General features: G+C 41.3%; 1 protein-coding gene across 11 annotated transcripts in view; it reads right to left on the reverse strand.

The window, feature by feature from the left end:
• LOC105688686 overlaps positions 1–26,816 on the reverse strand; it is a 132,313-nt gene that overhangs the window by 57,288 nt on the left and 48,209 nt on the right. For 8 of the 11 annotated variants that reach the window (XR_007279042.1, XM_020853887.2, XM_048657510.1 and 5 more), the window contains one exon: positions 6,302–6,421. The exons of 1 other annotated variant lie outside the window; for it this stretch is intronic. The gene's annotated coding sequence lies outside the window, so the exon portion shown is untranslated. Of the gene's footprint in view, positions 1–6,301; positions 6,422–6,726; positions 6,998–26,816 lie in introns of those variants that run through there. 2 more of the 11 variants (XM_012405202.3, XM_048657513.1) reach the window with 2 other exon arrangements.

The following is a 26,816-nucleotide window of genomic DNA, read 5'->3' on the forward strand; positions in this document are numbered from 1 at the left end:
TATAGAAGATACGCGACGCGCGAGGAATTGGGGCGGGTTAATTGTTAGCGGTAATAATATAATATCGTATATACATAACCGCAATCAAAATTCCTTTATCTAAATATACATGTGTGTACATCCGCAATTTCCACCTTGTGTAACGACGTCGTAATTTCAGAACGAATATTTTATTTCATTTCATTCTTCGCGCGTTTTTTTTTTCCCCCCGTACCGTACGAAGCAAACTAGAAAATTCCGGGCGATAACGGGGAATTTTTTGTTTGTCCAAAAAAATTCCGCCATACCCAAATTGCGCGCGGTACCGACTCTATCCGAAAGAGAGAAAAAACGAACTAGGGACGATACGCGCGTTGTAAAGGAGGGTACAAAATAATCTTTCGATAGACACAAGGGTGTCTCATCCGTAAGGGAGCTCGCGAAACGGGGTGATTTCGAGCCCGGGTTCAACGGTGTACCGTTGGCAAAAAAAGGGGGCGGTGTAAAAAAAAAAGGAGGACGTTATGAACAGGCGAGAGCCGAAGAATCAAAAATTCCACAATTACCTACGCAAAATTGTGCGCGGAGCTTTTCCGAGGTGAATGTCCAAAGAAAGGTTGAGCAGGGTTGGCTCGTTTTTGAGCCTAATTTCGCAAACGGCGTATTACCGTAATCTAGTTACCTACCCTCGTTCGTGGCGAAAAACAGTGACGTGGAAGATCGTCAAGTTTTTACGCTGTCGGAAAATCCGTTCGGCGAGCCGAACGAACTTCGTTTTTTTTTTTTTTTTAAGTTGTTTCTGAATTTCTTTCAATTTTTCTCTCCGAAAGAATTTTTTTTGAAGTCAATCGTAGTAACCGGTAGATACCATATCATGCGGGACTTGGCTCGAAAATCCGAACGAGAATCTCAAAAACTAAAAAAACGTTTCGCAGGAAGAAGGGAGAGAAAAAAGCTCCTCTTCCCCTCTTCAGTTTTTCAAAACCAATTTATCGCTGTACCGGTATTTTGTGCACGTGTATGAGAAACCAAACTTTGAAAAGAACAAAAAAGAAAAAGAAGCAAAGGAGAAAAGTATATAAATATCTCCGTGTTACATAAGTAGGTAATATTTTGCAGATGTTTTGAAATTTTAAGGGCATCCGTGATGCATGTATAAAAAAATTTTACAACACAGCTGTACGTATGTACAATATTTTGAGTTCGTACATCAGATTACATATTATATCATCTTCGCGTTATATTGGATATTATATAGGCATGTGCGCTTGGCGTGTTTATATGTACCTATATACCTATACGGGGTAATTGATTGACTCGGAAGTTTTTATATTACACATAAAATATAAAAAAATTTTTCCTTCGATATTTTCATTTTATGAAAATCCAAGACAACGTGGGTAACTTCACATTTTATCACATATCGGATGACCGACTTTATCTGTGAATAATTTTTTTCGAAAACTCTAAATTCTTACAAAAATACTCCAGCAGGTGGGACGGTGACGTAAAATTTTTTCAGACTGAAGAAAATTTTTTGGGACGTGTACGTTTTTCACGTGCGGACGGACGGCTCGGATGGGGCCCCATAAATTATTATTATATACGTGGAAACTCGTATGTATTAAGGTACACATTTTTCCCCCTATGTAACTATGTATATATATACACGCTTTCGCGCGCGTGTGTGTGTGTGTGTGTAGGAAGCCGTAGGCGTTGTGGAAGTTTAGTATAGTTAGAATGCGTCAAAAGGGAGTCGTTTTTGCCTGATTAAAATGCATCTCTCGACCCACCTACCCACCTACCTACCTGCCGCCCCCCTTCCCCGGGCAAACTCCGACGTTTCGAACTGTACAGTCGAGCAGAGTCCGCGTCCGACGTTTTCAATAATGCATCAATGAATTGCCACCACCCTCAAAAGCGGTGGAGCGAGAGGCAGGCGGCAGGACTTTCGCTTACGCTCTCTCGCGAGCTTTTCCTTCGGCGATTCTCCTTTTTTTCTACCCACCCCTATTTTTTTTTCTCCCCTTTTTTCGCTCTCGCAAATTCTTAATCGCGGACGAGCGGCTTCTCGATATTGAGCACACGCAGGCCTACGTTGATTCGAAGCTTTCGAGCTTTCGTTTATTCTAATTGCGATATACCTAACGCTGATGGCCTGAAACACTGTGCGGGGGGTTGAAACAATGATCGTAAAAGTTTTTCTCGCGATTGAAAAAAAAAACGAAAAAGAAATCCATGTACGCAGATCATAGAACTGTAGGCGTAGATGTGGGTTAGGTATTAATATAAATCAAAAAAAAAATATTAACGAGAAAAATCAGGAAATAGATGACTGAAAAAAATATGTATTCGGAAACATGTATATTTTAGGAGGTTCGGAGAGCAGGTGAAAAATATATATGATGATTGAAAAGGTGCTTTCGAGATGTCCGAGTGAGAAAACGGAGAGAAAAAAAAAAAAAACAATAGAGAGGAAACAAAAAACCCGAATGAATAAATAAAAATAAGTAAAAGTGTAAAAGCCCACAGGGACTGAGATACACAAATATGAAAAGAATTGCTATTTCCGATGATGGGATTTCCGGCGTGGGGGGGGGGGGGGGCTGAAACTGCGGAGTGAAGAGTGGATGGAAATAGAAGAGAAAATGAAGAGAGGGAAAAAATAGCGAAAGCTGCGATAAAAAGAATGAAAAAAGAAGAGGAAGAAGGAGGCAACTTTGGAATCTAGAATCAAGTGCTATTCACCGAACGTTCTTTCAATATTTTCCTTCTAGCTTTTCCCTGCGTGTGTTATAACTACATCATGGCCGCCGCCGGTTGGTTGGTTGAGGGCGAGAGAAAACCGATCCCTCCCGATACTTCTATCTTCTCCTCTTGTTACCGGCGAGCGTTCTCAACGGAGATAAAGAATATAATAAGCTAAGGCACTTTGCTCACTCGGAAAAACGCCCCGGAATACAATACTCGGTAACTATAATTGACTCAGTTGGAATTACCCGCGATTATCCTCAAAATCAATTGCAGTGCTTTCAATTACCTTTCATCTATCTTGCTTTCGCTTCATTTTATTCCCTCTTCTTTTTTTTTTCATCTTTCTTATTGCGTTCTCTATTTATTTTTATTTATTTATTTTTCTTTTTCAAAATCATCACAAGCGTCCAACGATATAATTACAAGGGTAGTTTACGCGGCAATTGGAAAATAAAGTGTCGCGTATACACAACATCCTGTTTCCCAAACGGGCCCGTAAAGACAAAGAGAAAAAAACCTCATTTTTCCGATCAAACGAAAATCGAGGGCGAATATCGCCTAACGACACTTCTCCAAATAAAACAAATAAGGGACGAACGAACGAAGAGATAAGTAAGTGAGTGACTTAGAGAGAAAAAAAAAAAAAACCTAAAAGGGAAGGAATAAGGTGTATGGAAATGGATGAGCAACTTTTCGAGAGCCATACTCCTCCGGGTAATCGTCAGTCACGAGAGAACGTAATATGTCCTGCCTGTCGGCTCGAATCTTCGTATAAAACGATGAGAGGGAGGAAGAAAGAGAGAGGAAAAAAAGAGAGAGTCGATATATATCCCGTGTCTCCCGATCTACAAACCCTGCGCGTGTACATACCCAGCTACATAATCTCACTCCGGCGAAGTTTCACCGCCAAAATTCCCCCGTCCCCACCCCCCAACGTTTCCACGTCCCCCTGTCAATCCTCGGTGACAGCCACATAACTGATACCAGCCAGCAAACCGTCACTCGGAACACGGAGAAAACACTCCACCCTACCTTTCCACCGTGCGGGTCGTGCGCTATATACGCAAAACTACACGAGGAGAGGGAGAGAGAGAGAGTAATAAAAAAAACGCGAGCCAAAAAGATTGAAAAAAAAATAAATAAAAATAAAAATAAATCAATCGGCTTCCCGTGACTCTCGCAAAATGCATCTGACATCGGATGTCAAATCGCCAGCTCTGTATTTCCGAAATTGTCAAACCATTCCGTTTTTTTTCATACGTGTACAGGTACCCGTCGTTCAACGTATAATTACGAGCGCCAAAAAGGAAAAAAAAAGAAAAAAAAACAGAGCTTTCAGGATTTGAAAAAAAAAATATATATTCATGTGCAGGGAACAAAATCAAAGCTACAAGTTCTAAAACTTCGAATACGCAGCGCTGGATTTTTTTCTTCTCTTCGTTTTTTTCCTTTCCTTTTTTTTTTGGTTTTCTTTTTTACTTTCATACATAAATGCGCGCGTATACCCTCTACCCTCTTCCCGTATTGAATTGCTTGTACCTGCTACACAGCTTGATGGGAACGAGCGAGGGAGAAAAGTGAAGGTTGAAGGGTAAAAGGGCGAAGGTAAGGGACTGGTACATGTGATAAAAACCCTCCGTACCTATAACAGCTGATATCGTACAGAGACCCCAATTTCCGCGTCGGTGTTGGTATCCAAAATAAATTTTGGCGGTAGCACACGTCTACGCGTTTTGCGCGAAAAGCAAAGGGTGGTGATCACGGGGTGCGCGGGGGGGAAGGGGGTCGCACGAAACAATTTGTATATAGGTACGTACGAGATGTTATGCGCAGTACATGTGGACGTACCTACAGATATCCCGGGGTAGGCTATCCGGAGAGAACAAGTGCGAAAAGGCGAATATGAGAAGGTGGTAAAGAGGTATAAGAAAAAAAGGGGGGGGTGCCACGGAGCCGGGGTGCAGGTTGACGTTGTAATTTGCCGGTTTTTACGAGCCCCGAACACAACAAAATACGGGGAAAACACGTGCGAGGCGTGATCCTCGCGCCTCCTTTTTTTACCCCGCACACAATATCTTTCTCCAGTTTCACCCTTTATTCCATTTTTTTATTACACGATTTTTTCGGTTTTTTTTTTCTTTCTTTCCCCGTATCTGGTACGGACGTACTGTAATACCTGTGCACGTATTCCACGATCTAGTTTTCCCCTACCTTCTCAAATTTTTCTTATTTTCGTTTCAGTTTGCCCTCCGCTTTTATTTTTTTTTTCCCCTTGTTTTTTTTGCTCTTCCGCTCATTCCATTTCGTGCATATTTTCTCTCGCTCACTTTTTTTGTTTTTCTTATCACCTCATTTCACCCCTCGTCAAAGCGTAAGCGTTACATATATACGTATATCGCAAAGGGTTTGACTTTACCGGATGTTACGTAAAATTTGAGAAAAGAGAAATAAAGGAAAGCGAAGCGAGGTGACAAAAAAAAAAAAAAAAAAGGAAGAAAACTAGGCTTCATCATCGTGGGGGATAAAAAATCTCGAGACTAAAAAGCTTTTGCGGTGTAGAGCGATTACCATTTTTTTTTTTCATGCAACGACGTATGTACGAACATATACATATATCCGTAAAAATCTAGACCGAAGAAAAAGGCAAAAGGAAAAACTGGCTCCATTTTTAGTTTTGGACAAAAACAAAAAAAAACAAAATTTCCTCTATTATTCCATTTCATTTTAATTGTTTAAAACTTATTTTTCCGCCGCGAATTCAATTTCAACTTTTTTCCTCTCCTCTCTCTCTCCAGTTTCTTCGAGAGTTTTAATTATACCGAGACTTTAATTGATAATTTAACAACAGATGTATAATTATGGGTACTAAATACGGCGCGAATTAATCGAGGAAAAGCTGTTAGTTTAAAACATAGGTCATAACTCAGGGGTCTGTTCTTCACGCCCTATAAAATCACCGCCAATAATCACGGTCGAAGGATTTTTTTTTTGTTTTTTTTACTCAAAAACTTTTTCTTCCATTTTACGCTTCGTCGAATCGCGGAATTTGTTTCCTCTTTCGTTCGGGTACTAAATATTGAATACAACGAGGTCGTATCGCTGGAAAATAACGAGTGCTTAATTTTTGAGCGTCTCCCGATTTCCGTGAAACGTGTTTGAAAAAAAAAACTACGTTTAGGGAAGTGAGAGGAAAAAAAAAATAAAGAGAAAGAGAAAACTCAACACGTGATCAACCCCTGAAATCCCCATCGCCTATTCGACAACCTCCCGAGGGAGGACCTTCAAAGCTTATTGCGTGTACGTCGTGTCTCTTTTCGGAATACAAACGAAACAGAAGGCGACGAAAAAAAAAGAAGAAGAAAAAAAGTCGTCCGGGCACCGGAGATTCCTTTTTTTCGGGAGATCGAGGATCTCGAATTTCATAAATTTGCAGTAAAACGTTGGCGTGCGGAAGCGTAGAATAGGTGTGTTTACACAAGTAAAGAATGGGAACGGAAGTGGAAGCGCCTATACGGCAGGTATGGGGATGGATAATATTACGTTGTGTACGTAGGTAGGGACTACTCACCTAGATATCAGCGAATCCTTATGCATTATTGATGGGGGGGAGAGGGGGGAGGTGAGGCTATGCAGCGATGCAGCGATCAAACTTCCGCGATGGACATATCTCGTGCCGCAGTAATACAATCTGTAACAACGTCGAAGAGAAATTATGAAGAAAAAATTTTCCACTCGTTCTCCTCATTTTCTGGATATTTCAACGTGAATTCCGTACCCTGTCCGCATAAAATACGCTCTTCGTGCACATCGATGGTTCACAAAGGTTTCGAATGCAAACGGTCGATTTAATGATCCGCAGGAATTTTTTTTCCGAACAATGAGAAAGATATACGTTCCAAATTGCGTGAGAGGCTCGAAAAAATTTACAATTTCCAAAGAAAAAAAAAAAACGACAATGAAAGGGATTTGGAAAATAACGTGGTGTATTTTTACCTTCCATCTGATCGGGAGTCGATTCGATTTTTACCAGGTAAAAGAATAATCACCTGATCGAAAAATGATGCGCAGTACGTTCCGAATGCTAGAACGATGTTTCCCTCGTCACAGCTCGAACGATACTGAACTGCGGAGCTGAATGTCTTCCCCATACGAATAGTACGGTCAAAATTCCTCGCTATTATCGAAATCTGTTTACCGCAATATCCTTGTGCCGTCCTCTACGCTTCGTCGTAAATTTCCAACCGCTAGCGTCGATCGTTTTACACCGTTTGTTCGCACACGTGCGAAATTACCTGCAGTTCAATCGATTTTTCTATTTCGCCGAAACGCACAGTTCTTACTTTTTATCGTTGTTTTTTTTGTCGTTGTTGTTGCCGGTAATTTATTTAATTCGTTATTCGGTTTCACTCAGATGGGCGATTCGAACACTCGCCGAATTTCAACGCACTTCGCGAAGTGCGCGATAGTTGTACGTTCGTATTTATATACTACGTATAAATATATATATATACAAGCGTATGTACTTAGCTTTATGTATATATATATACAAATTCGCGTATATTCTATGAGCAATTGCGATAATTACGAGTCATTAATCTCAACATATTCCCTCGAGTTGCGATCCAATTATACTACCGTTTTGTAATTAACTGGGAGGGCAACATAAGCGCGTTACATACGTACGTAAAATGTTTACAATAGTATGTATACACATTGTTCTACCCCGCGTGACGTTTCTTCCATTCTCAGTTAAATATATATACATATATACTGTGAATATACGTTATTAATTAATTACATATATGTAAATATTTTCATTATATCGTTCTCGATGACACGCGTAAGTACATAAAAATATATATGTACTACAATCAATTTTCGTGCAATCAAATTTTTAATCAAAGCGTAGAATAAATGCGTAAATACGTACGGTACACCCGTGCACAAATGTTGACCATAGTTGGAAGAAGAAACGAAAAAAAAAGATAATCAAACGAAAAAATTGCTAGAATTGAGATATTAAAATCATCGGAACAATTTTCCACTCCGGCAAAATGGGGGAAAAAAAAGGAACCGAAAGAACTTGATAATTGAAATAGCTGTCGAAAAATAATGAAAAATGAAAAATATCTGCGACGTCACAAAAAGGCGTCGTACGCGTCGCGTCGGTGAGATTTTATGCTGCAGTTATGAGTTATTTTCTGTTTTTTTTTTTTTCTCTTTTTTTGATTTTCGACATTACTCCCCGTACATATATATATATGCGTATGTATAATTGTTATACGTGCAACCCGCATGTATGATTGTACGTAAAAGTACCAAACGTGTTGTAATTTCTTCTGTTCAAGCCTCGACGCCGGGCTGATGGTGACAGACGTACGAACATACGTGTTTATTGTACTTTTTTACATGAAACACAAAAGTGTCAGTACATCCACGTGTATGTATAAATACGTGCGGATATTTTTCAGCATATATGTAATGTGGAGAAGCTTACGATAACGAGCTCAGGCATTGTAACTGTGGTCGGCGCAACGACGTCACTTTTTTTTACAAGGAGAAAAAAATTTTCCCGAATTTTTCCCCCTCGTTCATCAGTTTCTCAAGTTTTCCCTTTTCTTTCTCCGCATTTTTGTATCACTTTTTTTTCTCGTTTTTTCGTTGTTCTTCGTTGGTTTTTTTTTCGCCTGGTCACAAGTTCCGTTTCGTAAGTTCTCGATCGCGTGCTTTTATTGTTTTATTTTTTTGATCATTCTTATTCGGATTTTTCTCCACCTTTTTCCTTTCCTTTTTTTCTTTTACCTCAAGCTCGGGCTATGTAAGCTTTTCTTTGTTTTATCCACATACACGTATAACATATATGTATAATACGCCGTGATGGGAATCTGTGGGAAAAGTGAGGAAAAAAAAAATGGCGAAAAATGCCAAAGGAAAAATGAAAAATAAATAATAAAAAATGTACGAGTCAGCGAATCGTGTGTGTGTGTGTGTGCACGGTATATAGTCGCGCACGTATCTCCATGTACCGTACACACGACTATACAAATACATAGGTCCATCGTGTATTATAATAGTCTGGGCGAAACGACTTCGGTCAGCATTCGGTGCGTCCAAAATATCGATCAGTGTTGGAAAACAATAAATTCTCCACCCAAAAATTTGGGTCAACGAGCTCCTAAAGTATATATATACATACATGGGTATATAGAAGTACAATACACGTTGTACAATGACCGTATATAAATAATAATTTTCACGTCATTCGGAAAGAGAAAAAACGATTCGGTACCGGTTTGTATTCTCGAAAAGGAAACTCCGAATTTCGTCTCCTTTTTATTTTCGTTTAATTTTCGAATGACGATTTTCAACAGCCCCGAACAATTTATCGCTCGTGTACGTGCGGTACGTAGATTGAAATAAAATCGGATATTATCCGACGATTTTTGGGATTGTGAAATTTTACGATTGTAGGATACGTACGTACGTATTTCACGTGTCTCTCTCTGTATATCCATATACACGTATGTTATACGGCGCAGCAATTCAACCCCATAAAAATCTCCGCATTAGTATGTAATATACGGCCGCTGCGATTACCTCAATATTGTCTCATTCGAAACGACGTTTATTACAGTCTATACGAACGTGGGGACTGAACACATATTACATATACATAGAAAGAAAGAAATGCACGTTGTACACGTAGCTGCATTACACGTTGCAAATATACTTCTACGCGTTTTCGTCTGTCGAACGTATTTATATATTACATGCACACGTATGTTAGATTCTAGGTAAATAAAACTGGCTCGCATGCCCATACCGTGTAGACGTATAAGAAGAACTAAGTACCTCGGATCAACGCGCTCATATGCCGCATGAGCTTGCCGCGGCGCCGATACGAATGCGGGGGCAAAGATTGCGAGGAATTGGATACACGTACGTACGTAACGTACGTTGTACTAAATGGAAAAATGAACGAAATGAAAAAACAAAAAAAATAACAACCCCAAAAGAAAAATGGAAGGCATCGAAAAAGCTCAAGTGAAACGCGCGAACGGTGAATGAAAACGAAAAAGCCAAAAAGAAGAGAAAAAAAAAAAAAGGAGAGAATAGATATGTAGATGAAAAATAGAGAAAACGGAAAATAGAAAAGGTTTTGAGATCCTACGTTGTGTATGCATACCTGTATATTTTTTAAACGAGTGAAAATAGGAAAGGCTGCAAAATATAAATGTATGTACATACATGGGTATACATATATGTAGGTATGTATATTCGGTACATAAACGCGGCGCGATGGGAACGGAGTGAGAGAACTATCTCGTATAAGCGGTGTGCCTGAAACTGCATGTCCCGCACGGTACATACGTATAAATATATATTTACACGTACAAGTACATAGGTATGTATACATATATGTACGTACATATAGCGCGGTACGATGCAGTGTGTAATGTAATTCAGTGGAGCAGTTGTCGGTATTACACCGTTTCGGCAAATATCAACATTTCTAGGACGAGTCCTCCTGCGCTCTTGCGGGAATGTATTTAAATTTTTTTTTGCCGTCTCTTTTCCATCTTTTGAATTTCATCCCAGTCGTTAAAATTATCTGCATAATTTTCGCGTGAACAGCTTTTCAAAATTTTGAATGAGAATTATTTTTTTTTTTTCTTCGCTTCCAATTTTTTCAACATTTTCTTCTCGCCCGAGCGAAAATACGGCTGCTGCCGTTTCTTACCACGTTATTCGTAAAATGTATCGAAGGGAATTTGAAATTCTTCATCTTTCTCTTATTCACAATTTTTCTTATTTTCTGCTATAGGAAATCTGACCCGATCTGATCTTGTCTAGTAGAATCTCGTCTAGCTTGACGTAGACGTACAATATATCGGTACGGATAGATACGTTATCGAATAACGTAACACAAATTGAGTAACGGACGTTATTGCAAATTTTACTCGTACACATAAGCTCACATATGTACACAACGTACATATGTACGTACGACTGCAGCTTAAACGGATGCAGAGTAACTCTAAATTCTTGGATTCCATACGTCGTCGTATCGTCTGAACCCTCTGAAAAATCGCTGGAGAAATTGAAGATGGTAACTTTTTTAGCATGTCGAATTGACGTGGAATGCCCCATACGCACCGTATGTATATTGTATACTTACGGTTAAAAATGTGGAGGTGGGTATGTACACGTTACGTGGATTTTCGCGTATACCGCACGCGCTGAAAAACCGTTTGAAACAATAACTGCCAACGTTATAGGGTGATTCGCGACGATCGTCGTTATCCCGCAAGCTCGCAGAAGGTGCGGACAAAAGTAGGTGTGCATCGGGATACACGCGGTACAGAAAATTTTCTCCCTTTTTTTTTATCCCCTCACACGTCCCTGCGTAACCTACGTGCCTGTGTGCATACCTCAGTTTCGAACGCGAAGTATATAGAAGCTGCACAATATGTGCCTGCGTGGGTAGACGTACACACGCCGCACACACTTGTGCGAGAATGAGAAAGAAGGAACAAAAAGAAATTGTGAAAACAAAAAATGGAAAAAAGGGAAAAATCCATTTGGCACCCGCCCAGACGACCTCCTTTGAACTTTGAAATACGATCGCAAAGTTTTTAAACGACATTTCATATTGAAACTCAATCAGTTTCCATATCCCCGGAGTTCGGAGTTTCGTCCTACTCCACAGCCGAATTTAATAAAGCTCGTGTACACGTACGAAGCACTTCGTGATTGATTATTTAATTATTCAATCGTTGTTGATTAGCCGCGATTGATTATCTCATCGTACGCGAGAGAAGAGAATATGAAAAAAAATATGTTATCGATAATTAATTATAAACGGTTGTCGAAATTTCGATTTTTTTCTTTTTCCATTCCTTTTTCTTTGAGCAAATTTTACAGCCATTTTGGAACAACGAGTTCTTCAAAGAAAGTGTGAGAAAACGAGGAACGTCGTCCCACGCCTCGCAAAATTTCCTCCTTTGTTTTTTTTTCTTTCGTAGGATTTGTAAAAACAAACTTTTAAAAAAAGCACGAACTCGTCGCGAATCACTTCGATCGGACGAAGTACGTATACCTCTGTTGTACACGTTACACGTGTACCGGTGCGTGAACTGAAGTGCAAACATATAAGTCATTCGGATGTGACAGGAGGGAGATGAAGGAGGATAGGGGGGAGGGGGGGGGGGGGGGGTGAAGTATGCACGGTAAAATCAATTAACGGGTTTCACTTCCCCGAAACTTTCATATCCCCCTCAAACCGACCCTTGACAGCGATTTACAACTGAGAGGAATTAGTAATAATTAGTAAAACACATTCACCGTACATGGGGGTGTATGTAGGATCTGTACGACGTATATACAAGGACGTATGTATGTACAGGATACATCGCGTTAGTTGGTAATTTTCTGGAGTCGAGCGAGTGAGAAGCTAGACTTCAAATATATGTATCTATATGTACGTAGAACCGGTACATAGGTATTTGACATACCCTATATAATATATATACACCGAAATGGAAATGCGGGTTAAAACTTTGTTTCGTTATGGTAAATTATACTTCAGCGCGTACTCTGCAGCCGGATAGATGTATACGAATTAATCTCCACTGCAGCTTTGATAATCAAGAGCGCAACGCGCGTTACCCTGTAATTTCACATAGCCAGGGTTACACGCTGCCGTACACACCGAGTGTCCCGGAGGTAACGGACACGCCCTTGCTGCATCTCACGTCTGACGGAAGATGAAAATTCTCAGACGAAAAGTCCTCGGGCATTTTTCGATCAAACGCACGGATAATCAGATGATCAATTATTCGTGAAAATACGAAGCCAATCGGGTGAGAACTTTAAAACTTTGAGCGACGACACATAAGTATACACCGGTTGATACGCGTGTCGATTGAAAGTCCCCGATGTGAAACCCGTTAAGTTCTAATCCGAATCCGCTTTATTTTATTTTTTTGTTAACCGAGAAAAAAGACCAGGCTTTTTCAACAAACGCGAGAGAGACGGGTTTTGATAGTTTTTCCCACGAGAAGGAGGAAAAAAAAAGGTGATGAAAATTCGCTAGATATTTCCGTACGAAGCACGTGTAACGTTGTAACGTAAATTGAGTTCGATCCGCAAGAAAATTAGAATGAAATTTATTTTCGATAGAATAGAAGGAAAAAAAAATTGTCCGACGGAACAGGTTCCGGTGTAATCCGAGGGTGCTGTGTAACGGGGTAATAATTGTAATGAAAAATCGTTTAACGACGTGACGAGGTTAACGGAAAAGTAGATAACACCCAAAGTGTACTGTTCCCAAATTGCATAATTCAACAACCGGTTTAAATCAATGCGAATAAGAAGAAAAAATATATGACGATAAGGAAGAGATAGAGCAAAAACTATGAGGATAAAGCAAAAACTAATCGGTAAGAATGAAAAGTACCCATATAGAAGAGCGACGAGCGCAGGACGCCGGGCGACGGGCTGCTCCTGCTGCACAGTATGGGGTTTACATTGCTACAGTGCGCGGGGGGGATGAACAGAGAAATTGCATAGAACGTTAAGAGTGCGAACCGAGGGGCGAAGGGGAGAGAGAAAAGCACGGGGGGAGGGGGGGGGGGGGGGGAATAATTGAGGGAGAGAAGATCCCAGAGCGTTTAATTGCCACCGAGGTGGCGCCAAACTTGAGGTCATTTAACAGAGAATCTAGATTGACGAGAGCGATTAGCGCGTCGCGCGGATCAACGGGTGGGCCTTATATACCAGCCTATGTACATGAATGTTAAGAAACTTTAAAACCGTCGGAGTTTCGGGTTGGTTACACATGAATTTCGCACATGTATACGTATTTCCATGTAACGCACAACTTTCGTCTAACGTAGCCCTCGGAGTGTGAGCGAGAAAAGTCAGAGCGAGCTTTCGCCGCGGAAAAATAAAGAGAACGAGAGAAAAAAGCTCGACAATCCGTCTAGCGATGTGGCGATCCAAGTGCCGCGCACTACTCGAATTTGTCACGCGATGGTATCCCTACTCGCGATTTCCTCGCTATTCGTGAAAAAGATAATTAGCTTTTCGAAGAGAAACGAAAAACCGGGAAGTGAAGCGCGTGTTGTGCTTCGTATTTTCAAACTCTGGAAAATTGTTGTATTATCTTCGGGCGACGGGTTATCCGGTAGTGTAGTGAAGGTAGTAGTAGTGGTAGCGAGCGAACCCTTCCCAAAGTAGCAGTCAAAGTGTCTCGAGTTAAACGTTCCTCTTCATATCGCGAGCCCGAGCTCTAGCAGTTAAGATTAGAAACCTTCCGAGATACTAATTTTCGAGAGAGACTACCTACCAGACCCCTAGCACGTACACTCCCGCCGCTTCCCATGCAATTTTCTCTTTCGTTTTTTTCGTGACCAAAATTCGATTTCTCGAAAAAGCTCGTTCCAAAAAGCAAACAACGGTTCCGTTACTTTGTTCCTCGCAGTCGGAACTGGGGTACCTGTATACAATATACATCGCACCGCGAGGAGTACGGAAAATTCGTGATAGTTTTTTGAAAAAAAAAATTTTCGGTTTTTCTTTCTTCCCCTTTTTTTTTTTTTATTTTTTTGATTTGTCTTTGTGTGCTTCCGGCGCGCTGGATGCGCTTGAAGTACAGCGAAATGGAAGCGTCGGCGTTAGGGGTATGTCAGTGCGAAACGAACATACGTGTGTACACGTACGTTAGGTATGTACGTTCACTTCGAAACTAGGAAAACTAGTTAGCCGGCCACGTGAGTAGCTCTCAAAAAGTTTTCCGCACCCACATTCGCCTCGGAACTTATACGGCGCCCGTCCGTGTACCGTACACCGTTACGTAGTATACCGACGAACTCTCGTTGACGTCGCTACAAACATTACAAACCAACTGGCGAGCATCGCATGTACTCGGATGCACGTACACGTATATATATATATGCATCTACGTATATATATACGTGTACCCACCTATGTGGTACTTACATCGGCAGCCTTATTTACCCGGCAAACATCCCCCTCCCACCCCCTCCCACCCCCCCTCCTTTTTTTCTCTACTCTACTCTCCGCTATCCCTCTGTCCGTTTCGACCCAGCGAAGGGCGCACCCCCAACCCCGCGATCTTCACGTCGCGCACCGAAGAAGCGTACAAGTATAATGAAACCAGATGGGAATGAGGCCCTTTTTTCTTTCCCCACTCGTTTATGAACTTCGCACAATATTAGGCGCGTCTACGTCGATTCCTTCTTTTTTTTTTGTGTCTGGGGTGAAAGGCGGTACCTCGAGCTTTTCAACCGTATGAGAAAATTAGAGGGTAAAGTTCAAGTGAACGGGAACGATTTCTCCGATTAATTGAAAAGTTTTTTTCGAACCAAAATAACAGCGTTGAAAAATGAATTTTGGAAAATTCGTCGATCCCCTCGGGTGCGGAAGCTCGGGTGCGTTTCGCGGATGGCGAATGCCTCGCGTGGATCGTCGCTGAGCAGATTTCTACGTCGGTTTCGAAGGATCCGCGGTGCGCTGAAAGGAGAAAAAACGGGGGCGGGGGGAAAAAAAAAGTTCCGCGGACTTAGAACGCCCCAGATATTTCTTTTACAAAAATCTTTAAGCTCCGAGCTTCCGAAGAATTCCAAAGAGAGTCTTCTCCACCAGCGACTCGCGCGCATCTACGTCTCGCCCTCGTAAGCGCGAGCCAGCCGGCGCTTTATCCTCTCTCTGTATTACGTGAAATCCCTCAAAAAATTGGAAGCCGATTGGTAACCGAATAGCCGCGGATCGATACCCTCCCTCCGGTCCCTCCCGCCCCCCCGACTCGTCAATCTGCCGCTCCTCGTGGGCCGAGCTTTCGGGACGATTGAAATTTAAACAGTCGGAAAAGCCAGTTTATTTGAATACGTAACCTTCGACTGGCCCCGCAAGCTCTAGTTTCCCCTGTCATCCGACCGCTGCGAATTTTTCAAGGTCGAGTTTTCAACAACCGAGAAGAGAAGAGGAGAGAGAGAAAAAGAGAGAGAAGAATTCGCTCGGTTGAGCTTTCGGCGGGAAAAAGGCGGGAGAAGAGAATCAACGAATTAATGAATTTAACTAGATTCTGGACACCTAATAGGCGAGGCAATTATCAGGATCCAGGGGGCGGGGCGCTTCGACGCTACGCCGGTAGTTAAAGGAGCAGCGAAGTTGGTACGAGAAAATACGATAATTAGATAGGCGAGGGGAATGAATAAAGAAATAAATTCTGCAACTCGGAGATTGGCCGGGATGCAGTGGTGGCCGATATAACGTGGATTAGGTGGAGTTCGGAGTGTCTTATTTTTGTCTTCTTTCCACCTTCTTCTCGTCCTTTGTAATAGTTTGCAGCGTATCTCCCTTACATCCTTTATAACAATGGAACGCGTCGTTGTATCCGCGCTATAAAAGGTTTCACCGTACTTACGTTTTAGCGCCCTGTTTCTCGAGAATGCTGACGAGGTGCGAGGACTTCGCGTAGACGAAAATCACAATAGGGATGTGTGGCACAGGGTTGTATGGGTGCGATAGGAAAGGAAAAGGATAATATAACGATACACAACGATGGAGAACCGGCTCATAAACGATCTAGAAAATTCAAACTGAAACGGTTATCGAGCACTTCCATATTCTATTTTTGAAAAGCTACGAAAAATTTGAACCTCGAGCACTCGAATGAGGAGTTCTTTCAACTTTTCAAATTCACCATAGAAAAACTTGGAAATCAAAAAAATAAACTCTCCGATTGGAGTCAATTAAAAATAACTTCGTCGTGTTGATGAATTCGACGATGAGAGATGTCAGAAAAAAAAAAAAAAAAAATTTCATCGCCGTGAAACGACGTAAGGCAAGACGTCGTGAGAGCGTTCAGTTTGATAGGCAGCAAAAATTATTCAAAGGCACGACTGACTTTTTTGGTACAGAGGAAAATCGTGCGTGTATAGGTAGGTGTATACAAATAAAATCCTTCGCGAGAAAACGCGTGGGTTGGCATCATCCCGAAGGATCAGAATCAAAATCTTCAGGATATCCACCCTTAAACAATTTATATACATTTAATATCCGTGCTCTAAATACATACGTATACGCGTACACGCGTAAACGTGTAGTACACTTCATAACGCGCACAAATTCGTCTTCCCCTTTTTTTACTCGAGTAAAAAAATCAAAAAGTGACAAATAAAAAGAAAAATTGGAACGAAACTTTGACTCCGAAAACTTGTACGGTTTAATCGAATCTGCCGTCACATTTCAATTAACCCTACAAAGTCGCCGGGGAGGGTAGAAACAATATAATAATTATATAATTTGTAATTATGTTTTATTCCCAAAGGAATTTTAATCCCCCATTGAAATCTAAATTTCGTCCCATTCCTTCGGTTGATCGCTTTGTTTCAGATTTTACGTTAAAACGGAAAAGAAAAAGCCAGTCGGTTCGCGTCCAACGGGGAATAAAATTTCCGGACAGAAATTTGTACCGGTGTGTTGTACAACTTCTGCTTCAAATTTTAGCGAATTGATTAATAATTTTTCTTTCAGCAAAACACGCCAAGTTTTTCGAAAAAAAAAAAAAACAAGTTTTTCCAATCACAATAGGGTAGGCGAAATTTCGTATACAGCAGGTATGTACATATTTGTACAAGGGTGATCCAGCTCACTCAGCAAAAACGTCTTAACCAACAAAAAAATTTTTTTTTAAGTCATTGCGAAAAAGTATCGATTGCACGATTTTTTCAAAGATGGTAGTCTGGACGTTACGGCTTAATACCATCCGATTCGCGGTTCTTATTCTCAACTTTTCGAAGCAGTTTTAATTGTATTTTCAGGTAAGTGGAATTCCCGCACCCTCTCGGAATACGTGATCGCATAATCTGACAATGAGTAGGAGAAATTTATCGACTGGTCGTAATCGGAAAGTGCCTTTTACTGTCTAGAGGATCGAGGATGTAAGATATGTGCGTGTACATCACGTGTGTACGTGCATACGTTTACACAGAGAGACGTATGCGTTACACGTGCCGGGGCGAAACTTCACGTTTCATCAATCATTCCTGCGGGCAAACACTTTGAAAAAAGTTCCATACTTGCCCCAACGCGAAACCCTCGAGTCTAGGTATAGAAACCCCTCCTAATTACATATTTATGGTTTCGTGCTCGACAGAATAGGGAGAAGAGTACCCGCAAAAAAAGAAGAGTGAAAGAAAAAAAAAAAAAAATTATAGAAAGCAAAAATCTAAAGAAAGGATCAAACGTCGACAAAAAATTCACGCAGATGACGCTGAAAAACTCTTCAACAGTTTTTACTCGGCTCTCATAACTGTCGGCCAACGTGTTATTAATCTTCGGAAATTATATATCGTGTACAAGAAAAGAGATGAAAAAAAAAACGCGACGATATTATCGATATCAAGTTTGATGAAATTCTGAAAATTTTCTTTATTTCTTCCCACGTTGATAATTGGATAGAAATTTGGTTCGGTGTAATTTTTATCGAACGGTATAACGGACATTCATCACGTCGAGTCGAGAGGATAATTTTTTTCAGTCTTTTGATCGTCGAGTTGAAGAGGGAATGTGAAATGAGATAGAGAAATTTCTGCATAATAATTTTATCGCGTAACCTATGATGTAACGTTGGAGGAAAAGAGCGTGCAGTACTTCGAGAAATCCAATTTGTTCGATCGAAGGGGGTTCTAATTAGACGCAGAAATTGCCATTTGCGGGCGTCTGTGTGTATGTAAATAGGTAAGGTATGTACGCGTGGAGTCTGTGCGGCCATTTACCCCCTGCATCTATGAAATTTTACATAGCGTACGGTGAGGACGTGTACGTAAAATTACCTGCATAATTTCACGTACGTAAGCCACGCGGGGTTATTCCAGTCTGCGGCTATCGCTGACGTAATGCGGTGAATGTGAATTTCAAATAAGCGCGATAACGTCGCGTTCTAAATTAATAAGCACCGAGATTTTTCGATCAAGTTATTTCTCATTGTACTCGATTTGAGCGGCACGTGAAAAAGGGAGAAGCGAAGACCGCGAGTATTGACCTTCTCGACGGGCTACAGAAGATGTTCCGATCACTTCGTAAACATCTTCTGGTGGTAACGGGATCTGTGAACTTTTTTTCACAGCTTCAGAGAAATGAAATACTCAGCTACTTCCTGCCATGATTTTGTGCGATTTGCCCAAGTTTCATCTGAATCGGATCAGCCGTTTCAAAAAAAGTACGAATCGCGTTTGCGAAGTGATAGAACATCTCTCGAAGCTCCGCCATCATGTCGTCCGAGGAGATTCCGAGGTCGAATGAAGGTCGAATTAGCGGAACAGGTTCGAAGCCGAAGCCTGGCCGGTCAGATACATTCCAGTAGGACACGTGTTACAAAATTAAGGACGAGCGCTTGCGGAGGAGGGGGTGGATTTGGCGGTTTTCGAATAATTTCTATGGTATTTCTACAACGTTCGCTATAATCTATAAGGACGCATATCGTTACACATCCATAACCCTTACCCACGCACGAGGGGTGGAGGTGCGAAGGAAGGCCCCTGCGAGTGTGAAATGTGGTCTCCGGGGAATATTTCGGTAGACCAAAGAGGAGTCGGTTCTATCCAGAGGACGCGAGCGAGCGAGCGATCGAAATCGTTTCGTGGGTGAGGTTATGTTATTCTTAGTCGGGTCGGGTGCGACGCGCGCACCCCTGACCGTGCAGCAAACACAAAACCGTACTTACTAGGGTCAAGAACTTGTTCGGAAGAGGGTGTAGGGCGGAGAAAGGCGCGAGGATATGTGAAGGGCGAAAGAGGGAGCGAGAGGAGCTTCGGGTTGTGTACCGTAAGTGGTTGCCACCCCTAAACGTCGGACTACTTTGGAGGGATTAAACTGAGTATTTGGAGGTAACTTTGATTATAACACCCAAGTTAATTACGTGATCGATGGGATGTGTTCACTGCCTATTTACCCCTTCAATTTTCCCCATATTGTGTACACAATATCCAGCGTTACATGATTTTGCTTTACAGATCGAGCTGACGAGTAATATCCGAAACGGGAAGGGGTTGAACGAGTAGCGATGCAAAAACCGACGAGTTCACGCTTCTTTTAGCTAGGGAATTTCCGCCGAAAACTTTGAAAGAGTTTTTTCCCCCCGCGGCTAATGATATATAAAATTTTCGTAAATTGGACTTGGGGTAGAATGGCCGAATTCAAATTGAGGAGAAAAAAGACAGAGACAAAGGTGTTTAGTTTTTATTTTACAAGTTCCGAGGGTGGGGAATTCCATTGAAGAAGGTTACCTTCTGTATTTTGTCGCTTCTTTTTCTACTTTTCCTCAATTCCTTTTTTTTTTTCTCTCGCTTTTCTTTCTTTTCTTTTGAACGCGAAAAACTTTTGACCGCAAGAGATTCGCGGCGGCGTGGGAAGGGCACGGCCCCTTTTTCAAAAGTCTGGAAAAACTGTGGAAACTAAAAAGATTCCTAATTTAAGAGGGTGGTAAATTTGTCTGGGCTATACCTTCTACACTCGCACGAGAAAGGACCGCAAAAAAAAAAAACTTACTCAAAAAAAAGAAAAAATAAATAGAAAAATAACTAAATTAAATTAGATTCAAAACAGAGAGAATAATTTCGAAAAAATACACTCACAGCTAATTTCGATCCGATTAAAAATTTTCGTGAGTAGTTTTTTTTTTTTTTTTTTTTTTTCTAATTCGCTTAGCTGTTTTGCATGGGTATCATTTTCTTGATAAAATATATAGAGATCTACGGGGTTGTTAAAGAGGAGTTTAGTTTTATCACCTCAAAGCCGGATTCTCACGCGGCAACTTCCTTTTATCGTCACTTGTTTGGCCGAGGGGTGAAGGGAGAAGTTAGGGAGTAGGGTTATCGTTTAAGAGACGAGTAGACCAGACTTATTGCTAACTGAGATGAGGTAATTTCACCCCCCACCCCCACCCGAAACGATTCCTCCCCCGTTGTTAATTTAACGGAGGGTAAATAAACGCCGACAGTTATTTTCGACGGTCCTATCTGTACAGATACCACACCGCCGCCCGCATCGACCGGAAGTAAATTATGTCCTTCACCTGCACGTACCTACCGACAAAGAAATCCTCGTCGAAGATGATGGAATTAATTTTTTTCCCGAAATACTATCAACTCCGCGTGATTGATTAAATCTCAATTTGAAGACCGAGGTGAAAATTAACGAAAAACTTTTTCACCGCTGAAAATACCCCAGAGCTTGAAAAAATGGTAAAATAAAATCGTGAAAAACGAGGTGGAAAATTTTCCGTAGGTACGAGGGTGAGGTTTTATCTGAAGATAGGGAAAAAAAAAAAGATAGTTCATCGATGAATAGTTTATGACGGTGATAGAATTTCTTTTTTTTTCTGATCAATGAATCGGAATATTTTATGCACACGTTACACGTCGCGTTATTCGCCAATCATTGTCGAGGACATGAATTCCGAGGGGTAGAATTTTTCTTTTTCGGTTATTCTACTCTTTTGAATTTCTGTTTTTTTTGTTTTTTTTTTGTGATCGTATAATCGGCTCATGGGGTCGTACACGTACATACGAATTTGCTACAGCTGTCGGACATCAGAAGCAGCTCTTTTTGGCACGAAGCTAATTTTGTCTCAACTTCGAGCGCTCCGAGTGTCGAAATTAAGGCTTAAGGACCTTCGACTCGTTTCTTCCGTTCATTCCTTCCACCCCCACCGCCTATTCTCGTCCTTTTTCCGTAAAATACTTTCAGTCCTGAAGAAGAGAAAAAAAAAAAGAAAAAAAGGAGTAAGAAAAGGGGGATGGGGATAGCGTCGGTATTTTTCGGGGTGCGAGGTATAAACGCTATGGGGTGATCACGCGGGAGTGGAAGGTGAAGAAGGAGTTCGCAGCGAGAGAGCCCTCAGCGGAGCGAGATGTAGGGGTAAGAGAAAGCAGGAAAAAAAAAAAAAAAAAAAAAAACGGGAAAAAGAGAATAAAGCGAAGGAGAGGCGGGGGGAAAAAGGGGGATGAGAAAGCTGTGGGTGGGGAGAGTGAGAAGAGAGAAACACACCGGATGATCGATATCCTTGAACCAACATCCAGATGATTTTTCAAACCGCACCCCGAGAAACTGGATCAGCTTTACAGGCTCTCGGTTAAGATTAAGTGAACTACTTCGGATCAAATTCAACCTTGCATTATAAATACCGACGTCCAAATATTCTTACGTTCAAATTTTATACGTCTTCGTACAACGTGTGCGAGGAACGAAAATTTCACCCCGTATACACATCATAATACATCTGGATCGGATTCCACGATTTTTCCATTTTTTATTGCCTTCGTTTTTTTTTTCTCTTTTCTTCGGCTTCTCAAGTTCAGGAGAAAAATTCAAGTGTTCAAAAATCGTCGATCCTAATCACGGAGAAAAATTTTATATACATACTTTCGTACGTATGTACATATCTATACACGTAGTGTGAAAAGGATTCAGCAATTTCGTTCGGGTTCAGACATCTTCAACCCTTTCAACTCGCTGGTTTCGTAGGAAGAGGCGACCGACCACACCTCGGTACATATGTATACTTATATACATAAAAATCTATGTATCAAATATATATAGGTATCGCACGTATACGTACATGTAGCATTTAACCTTTTACGTGATAGGGTCGCGATGCGTAATGCATGAGACGCATTACTTTATATATTCTAAACCCAAGTCTAAACGTCGTCTGCGGTACAAGGGGCGAATAGAGGAGCAGCGGAGCTAAAGGAAATGAGAGAGAGAAAGAGGAATGCGAAAGAAAAAAAAAAAAGAAGGACGAACGAAAAACCAAAAAGGGAAAATAGAGAGAGAGAGAAAGTGATGGAGGGCGGGTGGAATCTCTTTTTGAAAGAGGGTTTACTTGTTGGGTCTGTTTTGGTATACAGTCGTTTCAAATTATACGTGTACGATAGTGTACATGTGCCTGGGTGTGTATATATAAGGTATTATATATATGTATACATAATGTATTTTACATTTTACCGTACATGACCTTAGAAAATTTGCAAAAGCTAAGCTTTTACGAAACGCTACTGCTACACTGTGTGTGTGTACGAGGAGGCGTCGTCCTTGCCTGGCGTCGCGACGCCACCGCATAAATTCAACGCCACGTTCACCCCGCGCGTTGCACACCGGCTCTCAACAAAATATATATATATAACAACCGCAATATTAACAACAACCAACAACCAACAACCAACAACAACAACAACAGCAATTAACCACCGCATTTTATCGCCGTCGCGACTCGACCTTCAACCGAAAAGCCGAGGGTTTACCGAAGCTAGATACACGCTTCGCGTATTCCAAAAAGACGCTGAAACTTTTCTTTCGAACTCCTAACAAAAAGTCATCCGAAATTTCCGATCTGGTTCCTTCATTCGTCGTGGTTTACGAACATCCGTCCCGCCACGCGTTATAAACCGAGTATAATCGTAATGACGAGTAAATTATACATCGAGCGTAACACGACTGTACGTAGCTACCGCGCGCAGTTTGATCGGTAAATTGGTAGCTACCTCCGCACCCGCCCACCTTAAATCCCCCACCGATACCTTTGAACCTTCTCACCTAATACGTCGAGAGTAATCACATCGCGTACTACCACCTATGCGCATAGGTGGGTAAGCCTACACGTGTATAGTACATATAATATACGTACGTACGCCGTACCCGCAGTACGACTGATTCTGAAACCCATGTCATACAGGTAATTACGATGCATCGCTTCCGAATACAAGGCGTCAATCTACTCCCTCTCCTGGGCCGCTGCGGTTGCTATGAAAATCTATGTACACGAATGACGCTCGAGTGTGTGTGTGAGTACATATGTATATATATATATATATATATACATATATATGTATGCACTTTGTGTACCTAATGTAGACCGCTGTGTTTACGTGTGTACATAAAGGGTCCCGTTGCGCGCTGCACCATCACGTATCAAAGATCGAGGGATGTTGTGTAGGTACTACGTGCCGGCGGTCCCGGTATATACCTACCCGCACGTACACGTATAATGCTCCGGCAAAACCGATCTAGACGTTGCATAATATGTAACATCGGTTACGTTTACTCTCCAACGATCAGCGGTTGTAATCAGCCGCAGCCAACGGTTATCCACGGTTAATATAAACGCACGTCGACCCCTCCTCCCCTGCGACCCCCCGTGCGACGATCGTCCCATCGACAACGTGACACTGTGAAATTCCAATTTCCCGCCGTACTGACCACTACACCGGAATATCGTGGATCAAAAAAAAAAAAACCGAACGCCGGAAGTTACTTTTTGCCACGTGTCGTCGGAAAAAAAGGACTTCGAAAATAAAAAAGAAAAATAAAATCCGCAACAATTTGGCAACAAAATTCTTTAATTCTCTTCGCACTCCCGTTTCTTTTCGTTTTGTGTTTTTTTCCGTGTCTTTTTTTCTTCTTCTTTTTTTTTCGATTTTTATTTCCGCTCTTCCGCGGCCCGGATAACTCGATACGTAATGACGTAATGGAATAAAGTTTTCCACTCGGTGTGACGGGAGCGGAATGACGGGCGGTGGTAGTGGCGCGGTATACTGCGGGAATCCGGGACTCCGTAGAGGGTTGTAACGTAGGAACGGGGGGGGGGTTGGAAATAGGTGGTAGGAAAATGCAAATAGGCGTGACAAAAAAAAAAAAAAAATTGGGGAAAAAAGAAGAAGCGGGAAAAACTGGCGGGGAAAGAGAAGAGACGGAGTGGGAAAGCGGGGTGGGGTGGTAAAGAAAAAAAGACGAAGATAGCACCACTTTACGGTTGGCTTTCCGAAAATCGTCGGGTGGAAATTTTTCGACGTTTTGACGGGCGGTGGGCGAAGAGCATGCCGAGAGAAATAAATTAAAACGAAAATATTGAAAAAAAGTAAAAGCAGAAATTCGCACCATTCGAAATAATTCGCGGCTCGGTAGGCGTCGGTGTGCGGCCAAGTGTCATTTTATTTGATGTAGAATGTAGAATGATTTGTCAGCCTTCGTCTTTCTCGTTATTCGAGAACGTCGTTTTTCTTTCTCTATATTCACATTCGACTCTGTGTTACCGCTATAACGACGAACGATACAGGTGAAAGGTGAATTGGTCGGATGTAAAATATTCAATGACAGGCTGATCGAGCTTTTTTCGAGGGGGGGAAAAAATAGATAATTCGAACAGAAACGAACGGATAACAATAATTTCGAACAGGCGATGACGTCGTGAAGTTCGTCGATGACTGGAAAAATTATCCGATCACTCGACGGAGAAAGAATATCCCGAAAATGAAGAGAGGAGAAAAAAAAAAACGAAAGAGGAGTGCGGATGAGAATCTGTGCTTTTCCACCCTCTTTGATACGAGGAGAGAAGGCCATAAAAATTTTCCTCAGATACGGAGTATACATAATGATGATAATAACGGTGATGATAATAATGAATATAACGATGATAAGATCGTTAAATTTTTAATGATATGCACCGTGATATGGTGCTTATATGCTCGGTCTTTACGGTAACGTTTTTTCGAGACCCTTGTATGTACGTTGTACCCGTAGCCACGTATTATACCGGGCATATACCGATACCTATATACACCTATTACCTAAATGAAGTAAAAGCATTTGCTTGTTTTATAATGCACTTCTTCCCGTTATAACCGCCAGCTCGTTGACGCGGTATAATATAAAGTTCAAGTCTAACTTCTCTTCGTTATTTCTCCTTTTGCTTTTCGATTCTTTTCCTCTCACATTCTCCTCGATTTTTTCTTCTCATTTCCCTTCGTCTTTCTACACCGTTTTTTTTTTTTTTCAATTTGTGAAATATGCAGAAAGTGAAATAAGAAGAGACGAAACTTTTTTTCTGGGTTCCACAATTAGCCTTTGTCACCCACATCAATTCGTGCGATTGAACTTTTTGGACGACTGAACGAAAAAACGTTACGAGGAATGATTTTCACGATTATTTCCCGCAGAGTTATTCGATTTCTCGTCTAGCGTTGCGGTTTTTCGAAAAACGCGTTAATTTCGTCTTTCTACAACGAAAAAGCATCGATGTCTCATTTTTTTTGTCGCGAGCAAAAAATCCGAACGCCCAAGACTCCCGGCCCCGTATCAACGAATGTCGCCATTTTTTGGTTTTCGGGTTTTTCGCTGGCTGTACCGCGAAAGATCGATTTTTTTTTTTCTCTCCTTTCGTTCAAAAAACGTTGTCGTTCCACGGTCCTCGTAAAATATGAAACGTGGCATTCGACGAAAGAACTAACAAATTTTCATTAGTATACGTACGTACGTACGTACTGACGTACCACATATGTACGTACGTACATAGGTACAGTATACGTATGTACGTACCTACACGCGTGTCATCGACTAGCTATGCGAACGGACGCTCGTATGGTTCGAGTTGCAGTTGCAGTTGCAGTTGCAGGTGGTGCGCTGCAATGGCAGTCGGGCATTTCTGCGGAGGACAGAATCAACAGAGCGTAATCGCGTGCGTCAATGTTACATACAATCGAAACAAAACCCGTTGAGCCAGATTTAAATAAACGTTCATTCCTACACACGAGCATCGATGTGCGATCTCGATCCCCGAGCGATCGACGTTGAATCTGTATTATTTTAATTTTCTTTTCTTTTTTGTTTTTTTTCTGCTTTCAACCACACTACATACATTTGTCGCATGTAGATACTACCTATTACTACCCCTTTACAAGTAACACGTACGGCTATATATACACACCTGGACGTATTATCCATGTAAAGTCCATCTGTACACGCGCGCTACGGAGTGAATAGATAAATTGCAGATGAACAAAAGTCATGAATTGAAAAAATATACTTGTACAAACAGAAGCGAATGAAATATTTTGAAAGGGAAGTAAAATATGAAAAAAAAAACCTGCACGTTTCAAAATTTCAGTATACAATATTGTATACATAATAATCAATTAGGTGAATTGAAAATTAGGTAATGTGACGCGCGTCCCTGCAGTTGCGACGCGGCGACATTATTATATTGTTTAAAATTTTTT

This window comes from Athalia rosae, chromosome 6 (assembly GCF_917208135.1).
Source record: "Athalia rosae chromosome 6, iyAthRosa1.1, whole genome shotgun sequence".
In the NCBI taxonomy this organism is placed as follows: domain Eukaryota; kingdom Metazoa; phylum Arthropoda; class Insecta; order Hymenoptera; family Athaliidae; genus Athalia; species Athalia rosae.